The 16,366-nt window shown below is 45.6% G+C and overlaps 1 pseudogene; it reads left to right on the top strand.

Annotated features, from left to right (window-relative positions):
• The first annotated feature begins 609 nt into the window (after window positions 1-609).
• LOC110582830 lies at window positions 610-2,949 on the top strand (annotated as a pseudogene).
• Window positions 2,950-16,366: the final 13,417 nt, after the last annotated feature.

Raw genomic sequence — 16,366 nt, 5'->3', positions numbered from 1 at the left:
AAAAACTCACAAGAAATAAAACTGGAGAGGTAGTTTGGAACTAGAGGTAGAGGGTCCCACCTGTATTGTGTGCATTTGGGTCTTTACGCTTTAGGTATTAGGCAGCCACTGAAAGTGTCTGAGCAGGGACATAACCAGCTTAGATGTGTGCTTCAGGAATTAACATGGTAGTGCTGTGTCAGCGTATAAAGCGCAGCTCAGGAGGGTAGGACTGGAAGCAGGGAAACCCACTAGGAGACTGTCCTTAAAGGAAGTGGGAGGAAACCAGATCTTGAACTAGAGGGTGTTAGCGGGAATAAAAAGGAAAGAACGAAAACAAAAGATAACATGTTTCGAACAAAAGTAACAGAACGTGACCACTAATCAGATGTGGGACCAAAGAAAGGGGAGAATTAAAGATCTATCAGTTTTGAGCTGGTGCAATTATAAAGATCTGAATTAACAGAAATGGGAAGAAGTAAATGTTCCAGAAAGAAAATAATTATTTAGATTTGAGTCTGTTAAGATCAACACACTTGTAGAACACATGGGTGGAAACTTCCAAGAGGAGTTTTCAGGGCTAGAGACCAGGTTTCAGAAATGAGTCACAAACAAGGAAGAAGTAAAGCCATGGGACTGAATGGGCTCACCAAGAGACCATACAGAAATGAGGATGGAGTAGAGGGCCAAGGGCAGATTCTTAGTGGAAACTTGTATTTCAAGCTGGAAAAGAAGACGAGACACAGGGATAAAAGGAGATACGAGAAATTATTATCAGGGAAGCCCAAGGAGGTGAGAATTTCACAGGCATGGTGAGGTGATTAGGATGAGGGAACAGGGTCCACATATAAAGTGATTAGGCAAAATAAGAATAAAATGGAGCACTGCATTTGGTAACCAGCTGACTACTGACCTTTAACAAAATCATGGATAAGAGCTGAAGCCAGCTTACGATTAAGAAGCGAACTGGTGGTATCCGGATGGAAGCAGTTGACAAAGATGACTTTTTTAAGAAGTTCTGTAATGAAGAGAAATAGCGAAGCCACTTGCTTACCGGGGCCAGCAGGGCGGAGGGAAAGTGGTTTTGTTTATGTGGGTGTTTGTCGGTTTGGTTTCTTGTTTGGTGGGCTAGTTTGATTACAGTCAGGGAGCAAGGGCCAGTGGTGAAGCTAAAGAGAGAAAGAGAGGGAGATTACGTGAAAATGACAGAGCAAAGCTTCAAGGCTGGCAAGAACTCCAATCGAGAGACTAGAATGGCAGGTTAGCCATGGAGGAGGAAGCTGTAAAACGGACCAGTAGAAGCTGGAGAGGTAGTACCGGAAGCAGACAAGTGTACGGTGGACAGATGGAATGAGGGGGAGACATCAGAGGCAGACCAGATAATGGAGGTGGCCAGTGGAGGAGTGGTGCTGCAGGGTGGGTGGAGTAGGCGTGCGGGTGGGGCCGGGTAAGAGCAGCTTTCCCTGGCCTGTCCAACGCATCTCCTGAAAGGAGACTCCTCTGTAGCTTCAGCAGCAGCTGCTCTCCCAGCCCTGGTCCTGGTCCCAGGATCTTCGTTAAGCTCAGAGCACTACCTGTGCGCCTCCCCCTGCTACCACAGGGTGTTCGGAGATGGCCCTCGCCTGTCCTCCTGACGCTCCAGCGCCGGGAGCACGGGTAGCTCGCAGTCACTGTCCCGTTGCGGTGTGGCCTCCTCGGCCGCCTGCTCCTCGGCCTCGTCGCTATCGGCCTGGGCCTGAGCCTGGCCTACCGCCAGAGGCCCTGCGGCGTTCAACGGCTGAACCCAGGGTCATCCACACCCATGAGAAGGAGCAGTTGCAAGGCCTCGACGACCACTTCGCCGCGTTCACCGCGGCGATGCACCAGCCAGAGACGCAGAAGCGCGCGCGCCACGTCGGGCTGGCTGCGCTGGGGCAGCACCACGCAGACCCGTCGCATGTCGCGATCTTTTCCGGCGCCAGCTGCGCGCGCAGCTGAAGGAGGCGTGCTCGGCGCACGCGCAGGCCCCGCTGCCTAGCGACAGCCAGGGAGAAGAGGTGCAGCCGTTGCGGTCGGGCTTCGAGGAGGAGCGCGTAGGGCCCGTTGAGGGTGCAACAGCGTGGCGTGGATGGCGCCTCGCTGGCCCTCCTGGACCTGGAGAAGAAGCTGGAGTCTCTGCTGAACTAGCTGGCCTTCGTGCGCCGGGTGCAAGAGGAGGAGGTGGCCAAGTCGCAGGCCACTGTCGAGGTGGACGTGGCCGTGGCCAAACCAGACCTGAGCTGTGCGTTGAGCGAGATCTGTGCTCAGTATGAGTCTCTGGCTGCTGGGTCAGTGGAGGAGTGTACATGTCCAAGTTTGCCAACCTGAACTAGCAGGCGGCGCACAGCACTGAGGCCATCGGGGCCAGCCGCCAGGAGGTTCACAAGTACTGTCGCTGGCTGCAGGCACACACCGTGGAGACCGAAGGGCTGCCTGTGGCCAAGGAGTCGTTGGAGAGGCAGGTCCTAGAGTGGGAGGGGCGGCACAGTGCCGACGTGGCTAGCTACCAGGATAGCACCGGGCAACTGGAGAGTGATCTCAGGAACACCAAGAGTGTGAGATGGCCCGCCACCTTCGGTAATACCAGGACTCGCTCACTGTCAAAATGGCTCTTGGTATTGAGATAACAGCTTACAGCCAACTGTTGGATGGCGAGGAGACACATTTTAGCACCAGTGGATTAAGCATTGCAGGGCTGAACCCACCTTCTAATCCAGGTTATCTGTGCCCACCTAGAATCCTCAGTTCTGCAACCTCCAAAGTCTCATCCACTGGGCTGTTTGTTAGGAGGAGGGGACTTCTAAGATAGCCTCTAATAAAACCTCCCAGATAGGGGGAAATTTTGAAGAAATATTGGAAGAGACAGTAATATCTACCAAGAAAACCTTCAAATATAGCAGGAAGCACTACTTCAAGCCAAAAAATATAATTCTGTTGCTTAACAAAAGGTAATGCTTAAAAGGAGATAATGTGCAGGGGCACCTGGCTGGCTCAGTTGGTAGAGCATGCAACTCTTGATCTCTGTGTTGTGAGTTCAAGTCCCACCTTGGGTGTAGAGATTACTTAAAAAATAAAATATTTAGGGGCCCCTGGGTGGCTCAGTTGGTTAAGCGACTGCCTTCGGCTCAGGTCATGATCCCAGGGTCCTGGGATCGAGTCCCGCATCGGGCTCCCTGCTCTGCGGGGAGCCTGCTTCTCCCTCTCCCCCTCCCCCTGCTTGTGTTCCCTCTCTCGCTGTGTCTCTCTCTGTCAAATAAATAAATAAAAAATAAAATAAAATATTTAAAAGTGGGGGGAGAATATGCATTTGACTTTTTAAAGAGCCTATTCCTGAATCAAAACATCCGTCACCACTGTAAAATGTTTTCAAGACTTAAGTCTCCTGTTTAGCATCGAATATTTTCTCTATTAAGAAAACCATCTCTTAGGTTGGAGCAAACCCACAAAGGAGTTATCGAAGAATCCAGCTTTCTCACCTAAAGCTCAAGCTTCACAGCAGTGGATGATTCGGGCACAGAGGATGTGCAAACTAAAATGCTAAATCTGTGCTCATCATCATTTGCTGAGAATTGAAATTAAAACCTATATCCACTCACTATACCCAGCCATTACCCAGCTATATAATCTCACTCTAGGTACCTAAAACATGAGATCACTGCCAAAGATAAACCAATGATCCATGCCTGACTCCACTCTGACAGAACTGTTACACAAATGGTGGGTGTTTGTTTAATGGACACATTCCTTCCCATCCTGTTCAATTGTATGTATCCATTTTCCCCCCCCCAGTTCAGGAAAAAAAAAAAAGGCTAGTGTAGTATTCTTCACTTTAAACACATTAGCCTCTTCTTAAAAGAACTTACCCCCTTTAGCTGTCTTTGCTCAATGGATAAAATTAGATAAATGTTGACCATATCTATGATTCGTGTAATAACTTCTCCCTGTCCATTTCATACCTTACAATTTTGTAAGTTAAAAGAAAATGGCAGTAGAAGTTTTAAGGGTTGCCCCCAATAAATAAAATAATGAAAAGAGTCCCCAGTTTTTAGGCTTTCAGCTTATTCAAATCCATTTAACTGGGGAAGAAAAACCTATTAAGAATGTAGCTTTTCACCTTAACTGTGGAAACACAGTAATAATGTCCCAACCTGTGATTAAGCTGACCTTAGATTTAGTAGTATAAGCTAGGAAAGGTGAGTTTTTGTGTGAATGGAAAAAGCCAAGATCTCGTCTATCTGTGACAGTTCATTTGTGGTGTTACAGAATTAGCTGTTTCGTGCCCTTATCCTTAGACAGAACCCACATATTACCCTTCCTACTAGTCTAGGTCTTAAGAGGCCTTGTTTTCACTCTCCTATACCTTTTAAGAGTGTTGAGTGTAGATTACGTTATCACCAGGACACAACACTACTGCCCCAAAGTCAAAGAAGTCACTTCTGGTCAATCAACACCACCAGCAAATATAGAAAAGAAATCTTTCTCTTTTCTTAAGGAGTCTTGCCCAACAGTTTTACCATTGCTGCATGGTGTGTAGGGTCTCCCTCCCCTACTGGAGAGGAAGAGACACTCAGACCAGAGAAGGGGCATATATGTTCCTACTCATGTGCTAGGAAGTACATTCTGGAGTCAGCTTTTCATCTGCCCAACCGTGTAGCATCTGCATTGCATGGTCTTCCATGTGTGCCAGGTTTGATGTAGGGTTAATTCTCTGTCAGCAGTCACTTCTACCACACCTAAAGAGTTGCCTTGTCCCTGTCACATATCTCCACCAAGCACTCCGTGGTAATAGGGACATGATACTTTTACTGAACTTTCTTACTCCAGTACATCCTTCAGTAGTCCAAGGAACTTGTAGGATACTTTTCTTCCTTTCCCTTACTCCATCCTTGTCTTTACTCCCCACACTTACTGTAAAACATTAATAGAGTAAGAACTTAAATCACGCAAATCCCACCAACATTTAAAAAAAAAGTGGCTTTCCTTTGGGCCTATGCACTCTAAATCTGGAAGTCTCCCCACTCCATCACCCTCGCTGCCTCCCCCCGACCCCCACACAAATGCCAGCCTGTCTGACATACAAAATCGTATGAATCATGAAAGCCAAAAGCCTATTTTAATCCCAAAATTACCTTCCACGTTGCTATTTTGTAACTTGTGTTGTTCCTAATTATGGTATTAACCAGTCAATGTTTTAATTTTTTTCTAATTCTAGAAGATGAATAAGGCCAAAAATTTATAAATAGACTAATCCACATTACTAGTTTCTGCGTTTCTTCAAAAGACAGGATGTCAGAGAGAAGACATTTTTGAGATAGAATCTGTTATCAGGCTAAGTGCCATAAGTCTGGGTTTTTTAAGAAGCTTAAATCACAGTGCAGTGCTTGCATTACTCCTTGTAAAGCCTATTTCTGCTGATAGTACCTGACCGACTCTCTTCTGATGATGAAAGAATTGGGAAGTTGGAGTCATGGCATGATGGATTTGGCAGAAGCTTTTCTGTATTTCTCTACCATTGTCTGGTCTGTTGGGAAACCAAAGGATTGCTCCATGCTCTTTTGTTTTAGTTCTCCTTACTTATCTTCTAATGTTTCTGGTTGTTTGAGTTATATTTAGAATCAGACACTGTGGGTGATGGAGAAAGAGAGAGGGAGAGAAGGAGGAAGGAAGGGACAGAGAGACAGAGACAGAGAGAGAATCAGAATGAGATTTGAATCCTGGTTTGGATTCTGGCCTTTTCTGTGAAAGGGCAGTCCCCCAGAACAGTTAAAACTCATTCTTTACTTTAGGACTAGTAAATCCTCCAGCAGAAACAGCAGCGGTGGTAACCTTTGTGGCTTCACATCTGTGAATATTTGGGCTTATGTGGAGCTTTGTGAATCCGTCTCTCCAGCAAGAAGGCTCTGGGGCTTACAGTTCACAGAGCTTGCCTTCCAGGGGCATAAATCCCCCTGTTGGAGTCTCCATCCAGACATCTAGATGTAGCAATGACACCAACAGCTTTCATTCTCTCTCATCAGGAGCTTGCCCCACTGTTATGCAGATTGTTGACTTTGCTTCCCATAGGTGGCAAATGACTTTCCGTATCTACTTAAGGATCACTCACATATCCCCTTGATACTGCCCCCTCACCCCCACTTTATCCTTGGATCTCAAGGTGGCAGACAGAGTCTGCCAGTTGTATTAGGTATGAAGGGAATTGATCAGTCCTTCAGAAGGCAGAGCCCTGAAGTCAGAGCCTGTCTGCATAAAAGGGTTAAGGTCCACTAGCCAGGAAGAAGGAAGGCCCTTGGCCAAAGGGTGATTTATGCTGCTCCAGCCCTCTAAATCCTTCCTTTGTGTCCCTTCAGAAGAGTTCCTACCTGGACTCAGGCCTCCCCTCCATGGGCTGTGTGCCCAATGCACTGGACCCGGGCTCCCTCCTCCCTTGTGTCAGCATTTACCGGCCCTGTGTCCTATTTCTGTCACTTGTCTCCTAGATGATAGGCAGCAAAGGACACAGGCTAAACAGGTAGGCATTGGAGATGGACACTGGGGGTTTGAATCCCAGTAAGCCACTTAGTAGCTGTGCAACCTTGGGCAAGTTATTGACTTCTCTGTCCCTCCCTTTGCTCATCTATAGGAAAGGAATAATAATACTACTACCCTATGACAGGGCTTTTGCGAGGAATGATGAGTTAAATTGTGCATGAAGTGCTCTGTAGTGCCAAAGAAGTGTTAGTTACTACTTAAAAAACTCACTCCTCAAAGGTGTTCAAAGTGATAACTGTTTTATGTGTTGTCACTTACGTCATTTTTGTATTTTAATGAGAGCCTTGCCATAAGTGTCCAAGGAATTAACTTCAAAGGATTAAACAATAGAGACAAAATAGAGGTCTTCCATTACTCTTAAATCATAGTAATGCAGTTGTCCAAAACACTGGCCTTTCCAGGCAGATATTCTCTAATCTAATACTTCCTTTCAATCAAGGAGAATGAGAGTGCCTGCTTAAGAATCATCACAGATCAAAGACTTGATTAATCCAGGAAGCAAGCTGGTCAGGGCTTAAACAGGGTCAAAGTCATTCCCTACACTAAACACCACAGTGCAAAGGAAAGAAGAGTACATTTAACTACCTGCCACTCTTTTTAGATTTTGTTTTTCCTCATCCTGGACACAAAAGTAGGTAGCCAATAGGGTGTCCATAAAGGAACAAATGTTAGTAAAGAAAATCACCCAAAGTAGGAAGTTAATAACACAGACTTAGATGATTTATTTCCTAATGATCTCATAATTCTCAAATATGTCTGACTACAAAGTATTCCTTAGGAATGAGAAGCAAAGAAGAGCTTAGATGGGTGACGAAACTAGGTCCTGAAGAGTGGAAGATGGGTCACTAAGGCTAAGATCTCCCCTTCACCCTGCTTTCACAGCTCACTAACGTTGGTAGATCTGAAGTCATGGAATGGACCTTTGTCAATTACTACTCTCTTCATTATCATCATCCTCACCATTATTATTAGGCTGTTCACATTCTGCACCCTCCCAGTTTTGAGAAGACTTCTTTTCCTATACATCTTGATGCAAGGCAAAACTTGCTTCCCATTACAGAGTAAGCTGAAGACCCTCTCCCAGCGTCCCTTGCACTTGGAGCTCAGACTATGACAAGATTCAGACGCATGCGTTGCCGCCTTTAGCTAGCGGTACAAAGAAGCAGAGGCGAGGCACATCCTTGCTGGTGGTTGGCAACAGCAGTGTCAACAACACCAACGGCCTACCCGTGTGATTCGTGACTTCAGAGCTCAGGCTGTGGCGTCCAGCATTATCCCCCCTAGATGGGCTCTGGAGCAAGAGTCTGGCTGTGGTCCTGGCTACTGCCAGGCCTCATTTGTTCCTGCTCGATTTCGAAGACTGATTCTGTAGTCTGTGAAATACACAATATCCTTTTATTAAACGCTTTTTCTGCTTAACTTGACCACATCTGTTTCAGTTGTTTGCAGCTATAAAACCCTGACTAATACAACTGGTGAGACAAGATTTTTACTATGATGGCTGGGACTGCCAGCAGTCTGCCAAGGTTCTCCATTTCATCTTTTGGTGATAGAACTTGGATTTTAGCTGTATCTTCAGCAGCGTAGGTCCTGATCTTACAAAGAAAGAGTGGGTGCTAGTTGTTCCGTTTGTGTCTTTTCTGGGTCAGTTGAATTGATTGATTTTTTCTTCTCATTACGTTTTTGGGGGGTTTTTTTCAACTTTTTTGCATGCCTGGTCACTTTTTTTTTTAAATTAATTAATTTATTTATTTGAGAGAGAGAGAATGAGAGACAGAGAGCATGAGAGGGAGGAGGGTCAGAGGGAGAAGCAGACTCCCTGCCGAGCAGGGAGCCTGATGCGGGACTCGATCCTGGGACTCCAGGATCATGACCTGAGCCGAAGGCAGTCGCCCAACCAACTGAGCCACCCAGGCGCCCGCCTGGTCACTTTTGATTGGATGTTAAACACTGTGAATTTTATCTTGTTAGGTGCTGAATAATTTTGTATTCCTATAAATATTCTTGAGTTTTGTTACGGGATATGGTTAAGCTACTTGGCGTATTAGTCTCCCGATGCCACTGTAACAAATTATCTCAAACTTAGTGGCTTAAACCATAGGAATTTATTCTTTCACAGTTGTGGGAGCCAGAAGTCTGAAACCAAAGTGTCAGCAGGGTATCTCCAGGGGCTCTAGGAGAGAATTTTTTTCTTGCCTTTCCAGCTTCTGGTGGCGCCTGACATTCCTTGGCTGTATCATTCCAATCGCTGACTCTGTCTTCTCCCCATTGCTTTCTCCTCTGTATGAATCCAATCTCTCTTTGCCTCCTCTTTTTTTTTTTTTAAGATTTATTTATTTATGAGAGAGAGAGAAAGAAAGTAAGCGCATGAGCAGGTGGAGGGGCAGAGGGAGAGAATCCTCAAGCGGACTCCCGACTAAGCTCGGAACCAAAGTCGGGACTGGATCTCATGACCCTGAGATCATGACCTGAGCCAAAACCAAGAGTTGGGTGCTTCACCAATTGAACCACCCAGGCACCCTCTTTGCCTCCTTCTTACAAGGACACTTGAGATGTCATTTAGGGCCCACCTGGCAAATCCAGGTTGATCTCTTCATCTCAAGATTCTTAACGTTATATCACATCTGTAAAAATCCTTTTTCCAAATAAGATAACATTGATAGTTTCCAGGGATCAGGACTTGGTATCTTTGGGCCACCATTCATTTCATTACATTTGGAAACAATTTGAGGCTTTTAGGTCTTGGTTTTTTTGTTTGTTTGTTTTTTAAAGATTTTATTTATTTATTTGACGGAGAGAGCAAGACAGCACAAGCAGAGGGAGTAGCAGAGGGAGAAGGAGAAGCAGGCTCCCTGCTGAGCAGAGAGCCTGATATGGGGCTGGATCCCAGGACCCTGAGATCATGACCTGAGCCAAAGGCAGATGCTTAACCATCTGAGCCACCCAGGTGCCCTTTTAGGTCTTATTTTAAGCTTTGGTGGGACCAGAGCAGAGTTTAATCTTGAGCTCATTTTGCCTCACTACTGAAGCAAAACTCCGTGAGAATTCTATCTGATACCCCGCGAATTAGAAGATTTTCTGCTCTGACTAGTGGGTAGAGGAGCTATTCCTGACTGTGAGCTCTAGAGAATTGTCCTTCTAATAGGCTTAGGTGATTCTTTCCCAGACCTTGGCTGGTTTCCCCACACACGTGCCCTCCCTTCCACCTTCTCCCCTCTTGCTGACTAGGATGTGGATGTGACTGTGGGAGGTGGAGCAGCCATCTTGGATTATGAGTTAAGAGCCAAGGTCTACAGAAAAACAAGGTAGAAGGGATCTGAGTGCCAGCGCCTCACTGCCCACCAAATGCCTACAGAGAGAGAGAGACATGACTCTACCTTGTTCAAGCCATCATAGTCTTAGATCTCTTTGGGTCTGTAGTTCGGTACCTATTTAATATAACTGACTTGTGAAATATCATAGTGTCCTCTAGTTTATCCCTTTCTGGCAGAGTGATTTGAAAATTGATACAGTTCGTCACTGAATGGGGCCGGTGGTGGGCCACTACACACATCCTTCTCAGGAATTCAAAACTAATTTCCCATGGGGAAAAAATGCATATATATATGTGTGTGTGTGTGTGTGTGTGTATGCATGTGTGTTGCATAAATCAATAAACACTGTAACTCATTTTTACTTTTAACAAAATTTTTGAGCACAATAAATAACACTTACTTAGTGGCATTTTATGACATCTACCTTCTAGTCCAGGGGCCATAAAACTATGACCTGTGGGGGGCGCCTGGGTGGCTCAGTCGGCTAAGTGGCTGCCCTCAGCTCAGGTCATGATACCAGGGTCGTGGAATGGAGCGCCGTGTCCCCTGCTCAGCAGGGAGCCTGCTTCTTCCTCTCCCTCTGCTGCTCCCCCTGCTTGTGTGCTCTCTCTCTCTCTCTCTGACAAATAAATAAATAAAATCTTTAAAAACAAAACAAAAAAATCTATGATCTGTGGACTAAATGCGGCCATCACCTGGTTTGGTGCAGCCCACAGCCAAGAATGGTTTTTACATTTTTATATAGTAGAAAACATCAAAAGTGAAAATTATACAAAATTCACGTTAGTGTCCATCTGTAAAGTTTTATTAGCACACAGCTACATTCGGTCATTTATGTATTGTCTGTGGCTGCTTCCATGCTTTAATAGCAGAGAGGAATGGCTATGACAGAGACCACATGACATGCAAAGTCCCACACGTTTACTATCGGACCCTTGCAGAGAACATATATCAACCCCTGTTTTAGTCCAAAACTTTAGTTCGACCACTTAATAGGCACTTGGATGGCATTGTTATGTGACGTTAAGAGGATCTTCATTTACAGCACCAGCAAATGATTAAAAAACAAAACAAAACAAAAAACCCCAGGGCCATAGGCACCAAGCTCACTCACAGTTCTGGGGCGTGTAAACAATCAAGTGTTCACAGACTAGTCAACAGCTGGGGGGTACGGCTATTCTCCAGGTATTTCAATCCACCATGGAGCACACAGCCTAACCAAGGTTTTGTACTCACTCAGCCCACCAGATTTGGAATTAGACTAGTCTTGACCCTCATCTCTACCTCCAGAAAAAAAAAAAAAGGAGCTTCAAATTTTTGCAATTTTTGTTTATAAATAATGTATTGGAATATTTCAAATCGTCAAAATTCAAATTGACCAACAGCACAACCATACTATAATGAGAAATGTGCCTCTCTCTTTCATCTAGAGAATTATCTTCCTTCTGTCTTGTGCTTGATTCCACTGGCCAAAACCTTTACAGAGCCATGAACTAATGAGAGAGGTACTGTTCACTTTAGTACCGATTCCACTGGGGCCCTAAGTTAAAAACCCCTAAATTGTATGATCTCTCAGGCTCTGTTCATGTCTAAGGGAGGAGGGAACATTTGCCAAGCACCAGCTTCTCAAAATAGGAACACTACAGAATTGAGGGGAGAATTGCTAATGTCCTATGTGGTCTAGAAACTGAGGAATAGCTGAATCCTGCCTTAAATCTTTTGAAAGTCTCTTTTGAAAGCCTCCCCGAGAGAGATAAGTGTACAAATCCTGAAACCAGACAAAGTAACACTTTGTTCCCAGCAGGGTTTCGATACCACGTGCAGTGTAGAATCCAGGGAGCTAGGGTGAACCCATGGAAGCCTCCTTTGGTTCCATAGAAGAGAAGCCTGAGGAGGCCTGTCTCTGTCGATTTCTGCCTCGAGGTCCACAAGGGCTGGATTAAGGAAAGGCTCCACCCAGCAGAAGAAGAAACCTTTGCTTTGAGGCTTACAAAGGGAGCTGACCTGGGCTTCCCACACAGGCACCCAGGCCAGGCCGAGGAGTGAAAGAGGCGACAGATCTTCCCAGTTCTGAGAAGCAAGCCCTTGGCCACTCAACTCCATCATTCCCAGAGTGGAAGAGAAAAGGGAGGGAGTTGAGTGCAACCACCTCCGAGACTCCCTAGGCAAAGGGAGTTGACAGGTTTTGCAGCGAGATCTAGAGGAGGTGGCAGAAGACTGCCCCCTGGTTGGGCACAAGGCCTCTATCTCAGCCCACTGACGCCCCCAACAGGTGCAACGGCTGATGAATGTCCTTCAAGCACCAACCACAGCAGAGGAGGGCAGGGAGGTGGACAGGAGGAGTGTTGAGCTCCCCCTAGAGGCCAGGGCCAACTACATGCCAGAGGTATCAAAGATCTTCGTTCCTTTGAGGTGGTCTGATGGCGTCCATTTAACAAGGGAGGAAACCAAGGCTTAAAGCCGCGGAGGATTTGAGGAAACAGTGTGATAGAGCTTTGGAGTCAGACAAATCTAGGGTGACTCAGCCAGCCACTGGCTATATATGATTTAGCGGAGCTACTCCAAGGTGTTAAATGCAAAAGTACGGTGAAAGCATACTGCACGTGCAAGACTAGCATTCAGGCTGACATGTGATAGGTGGGCGGTAACTTGAGTTATTTGCCTTCTTTTCCCAAGATCACAGAGTCCGTAAGCAGCAGGAGGACGTGGAGTTCGGAGCCTGGTCTTCCTGACCAGAACCCCAGGTGCTCTCCTCTCCCTGATGGCTTCCTCTCAGCTTCCCCTGAGCATAAAACCCAGGTTCCCATTTTAGAAATTTTTCACAGTTAAGCTGGTTGATCTTCATATCTTAGGCACAGAAGATGGTTCCCAAACAACCCCTTTTTAGGTCTAGAGTCCAGTCCCTTAGCCACAGCCTCCTCACTCTCACCTCCTGGGAAGTGTAAACACCCCTCAGGAAGGGCTGGAACTAGAAGGCTGGCCAATCTTGCCCTTTCCCAGTGATTTTTCAGGCTCACAAGGGAAACCCTTGAAGGGAATCCCTCTGGGCAGCAGAGTCCATCCCTTTTATGGACAGATTCTCCTGCCCTGCATAGCAAACCCTGAGCGCATTTTTTGGCATGTAAAAGGCTACAGATCTTTTTGCCCGAAAGGCAAACATGCTTCTGTGATTCATAAAAGTGGCTCAGTTTAAAGGTTTGCAAATCCCATTGAATGCCTCCTCTATCTAGGTTTAATAAATAGTAAGATACTAAAGCCAAAAGGATCCCCCTATTTACAAAATGATTTTGTATCCCTTGCTACCTCTAAACTAGGGTTTCTCAACCTTGGCACCATGAAATGTTGGATGGGGCAATGCTTTGCATTGTGGAATGCTCGGCAGCCTCCTTGGCCTCTACTGGCCTCTACCTTATGTGCCGGTAGCAATGCCCCACACCACCCCCCCCAAGTTGTGACAATCAAAAATATCTCCAGACAGGGGCGCCTGGGTGGCTCAGTCGTTAGGCGTCTGCCTTCGGCTCAGGTCATGATCCCAGCGTCCTGGGATCGAGCCCCACATCAGGCTCCCTGCTCCGCGGGAGCCTGTTTCTCCCTCTCCCACTCCCCCTGCTTGTGTTCCCTCTCTCGCTGTGTCTCTCTCTGTCAAATAAATAAATAAAATCTTTAAAAAAAAAATATCTCCAGACATTATCAAATGTCTCCTTGGGGGCAAAATCACCCCCACCCCCAGAACCACTGCTCTAAACAGATCTGGTATGAGATTTAAAATGGATTTGGAGCCTGCATTTTTTATTTATTTTTTACTTATTTTTTTGAGAGGGAGAAAGAGAGAGCACAAGAGTGGCAGGGAGAGGGGCAGAGGGAGAGGGAGAATCTTAAGCAGTCTCCACCCGGAGAGCAGAGCCCAACACAGGGCTCAATCCCACAACCCTGAGATCATGACCTGAGCTGAAATCAAGAGCCAGATGCTTAACAGACTGAGCCCCCCAGGTACCCCTGAAGAATATTTTTGATCATTCAGGTAAGATTTTACAGCAGGGTTTAGTATGATTCACGGAAAGCAGACTCAGGACCTTGTGATGGGGGTTCCATTCGGCCCTCAGTATGTGAATCTGTACTAAACATCCACCATGGGGGTTTTCTACTGATTTCTTAAGAGCAGCTTTTTACTCTGTTTCCATTCTTCTCCTAAAAATAGAGTTCAACTGAACCATTTTGGCTAATGTAATAGTCTAGAATGGTTGGGCTCCGAGAGGCGGAAGTTTTTACTATGAGTTGTGCACAGACATTTTGCCATTTATTCACAGGTAGTGTGCGAATGAAAAGCTAAGCAGAAGTCAGTAGCCACAAAGATGGTGTTGGAGCAGATTCTGCTTATTGTTCCTTTCCTCCAGAGAAGTTTCCCTTTCTCTCCCTTTCTCTCTTTCTTTTTCTCTCTCTCCCTTTCTTTCTTTCTTCTTTCTTTCTTTCTTTCTTTCTTTCTTTCTTTCTTTCTTTCTTTCTTCTTTCTTTCTTTCTTTCTTCCTTTCTTTCTCATCTTTTGACCTTTCTCCTCTTCGTTTTCTCTCTCTTAATCTGCTGATCTCAGTGTTCTCTTCTGTCCTACTCTGTACTGCGTATTCTGTGGTATTTTGCTTTTCCTACTGCTTTACCACTTTTAATTCCATCCTCTTTTCCTTTTTATTTTCCTGGGCATGGAACCTGCCGAGGATTCTCTCTGTCCCTCTCTGCCTTCCCCCACTCGCTCACATGTTCTCTCTCTCTCAAATAAATAAATAATATTCTGCAAACAACTGATCCAAAATCCATAAAAATATAATAATTGCTATTTATTGATCATTTATAATTGTTCCTACAGCAATGCTATAAGGTGAGAACCATTAATCCCATTAGGAATGGAGACATGGCCAAGAAAAGTTGAGGAACTGGCCCAGGCTCACACAGCCAGTCACTGGGATTGGCTCAAGACCTCTGGGTCATTCCCCCAAGCCACACCTACCCCTCACCACACACACACACACACACACACACACACACACAATCACACACACACAATCACACAGTCATGCACTGCCATCTGGTTGTATTCAATGCATAGTTTGTGCTACAGTAGAACAGTAAACCCAGAAATTCTAAGTTTTTTATCCATAAAAGCTGAAACAAAATCCTGCTTTGTGCTCAGTTCATAGAATTATAGAATTCCAGGACCGGCAGGGACACCAGGGTCATAAAGTCCCCCTCTCTTTTTTTTTGCAGATGACCTAAACCAGGCTCAGGGAGTTGAAAGGACCAAAGTCAGTGTTAGTTGCTACAGTTAACTAGAAAATTCAATTAACTCAAAATCCTCATTCTTGAAAATACCCTGTTCTTGTGGGTTTTCTTGTGCCCCTGAGGGCACATTCTTCTCTCCCAGGGGGCTGCTTTGCTGCTTTCACACCAACTATAGGGCCTACAGAGCCCCCCTAGGGCACAACTTTGCCCCCCTCCTGTGGTGGGGGGGGAGGACCAGAAGAGCAGCCCCCTACAGTTGAGGTGTCGGAAGGGAGGGGACCCAGGAAGTCTATCTCAGAGGACTGCAGCTTTGCTAGGAAGCTATGTGGCAAAATCGAAATCAGCACTTCCCAACTCTGCTCAATCCTATTACTTTTATCATCTATGGCTCCCTTTAAATACAGTGTAACATAACAGGCTTATAATTCAAAACACATTTGGACAAAATGTAAAATCCGTACTCTACAGCCCATGAATGTAAGAAGCAATGTTCCCTTCAGGCCTCCTATTGAAAGCAGACAACACTTCTTCAAACAATCTGACATTTTTTTGTCTGCTTGCTTTCACGCTCTGCAACATCCACTCACTGTTGTTTTCCTATCGATCAACTGCTAAGTTTCACATGGGTCCTCTTGCTGGTATGTGAGTGCATGTTAAGCGCTTGTGTTGTTTTTTTGTTGTTTTTTTTTTCAGGACAGACATTCCCTGCTGTGCTTTTCCTGGATTTGGACTATTTTTATTATTTACTTTATGTTGCCAGGGAGACGGGGAGATCACAGATGTTAAGAGTTGGAATCTAGGGCCACAGGAGACATTTATCATTGTACTTTGTATGAAGTGGGCTCTTGTTCCCTGTTTCTGCAGAGCCTCGTGTTTATTTTATAAAAGAGTTACTAATGAGGACTCAAGCCTAATGAATAATATGAAACTCTGCTTCACCCCCACGGCACATTTTTTCGTGACGGTAAGTGATCCTATAAGAGAGCAAGGTGGGGCTCACAAAAGCCCAGAGATTAGCAGCTGTCAATTTATTCCCTTGTAGGAGACAGAATGATGCCTCAGAACAAGGGAGCCATTCATCATTCTTTCCCAGCCCCCTGAAGAAGGGAAACTTTCCCAAATTATTTCAACCATGCTCTGCAAGGAAACAAAGAACCAGGGAGCTCACCAGCATGCTGCCATCATCACTGACAAATGTTTGCAGAGTGTCAGTGAGCAAAGTGTGGGTCTGAACACAACAAAATATGGTGGGCAAT

This window comes from Neomonachus schauinslandi, chromosome 12, assembly GCF_002201575.2.
Source record: "Neomonachus schauinslandi chromosome 12, ASM220157v2, whole genome shotgun sequence".
In the NCBI taxonomy this organism is placed as follows: domain Eukaryota; kingdom Metazoa; phylum Chordata; class Mammalia; order Carnivora; family Phocidae; genus Neomonachus; species Neomonachus schauinslandi.
The sequence above is the reverse complement of the archived record's forward strand: the minus strand, read 5'-3'. Positions and strand labels throughout refer to the sequence as shown.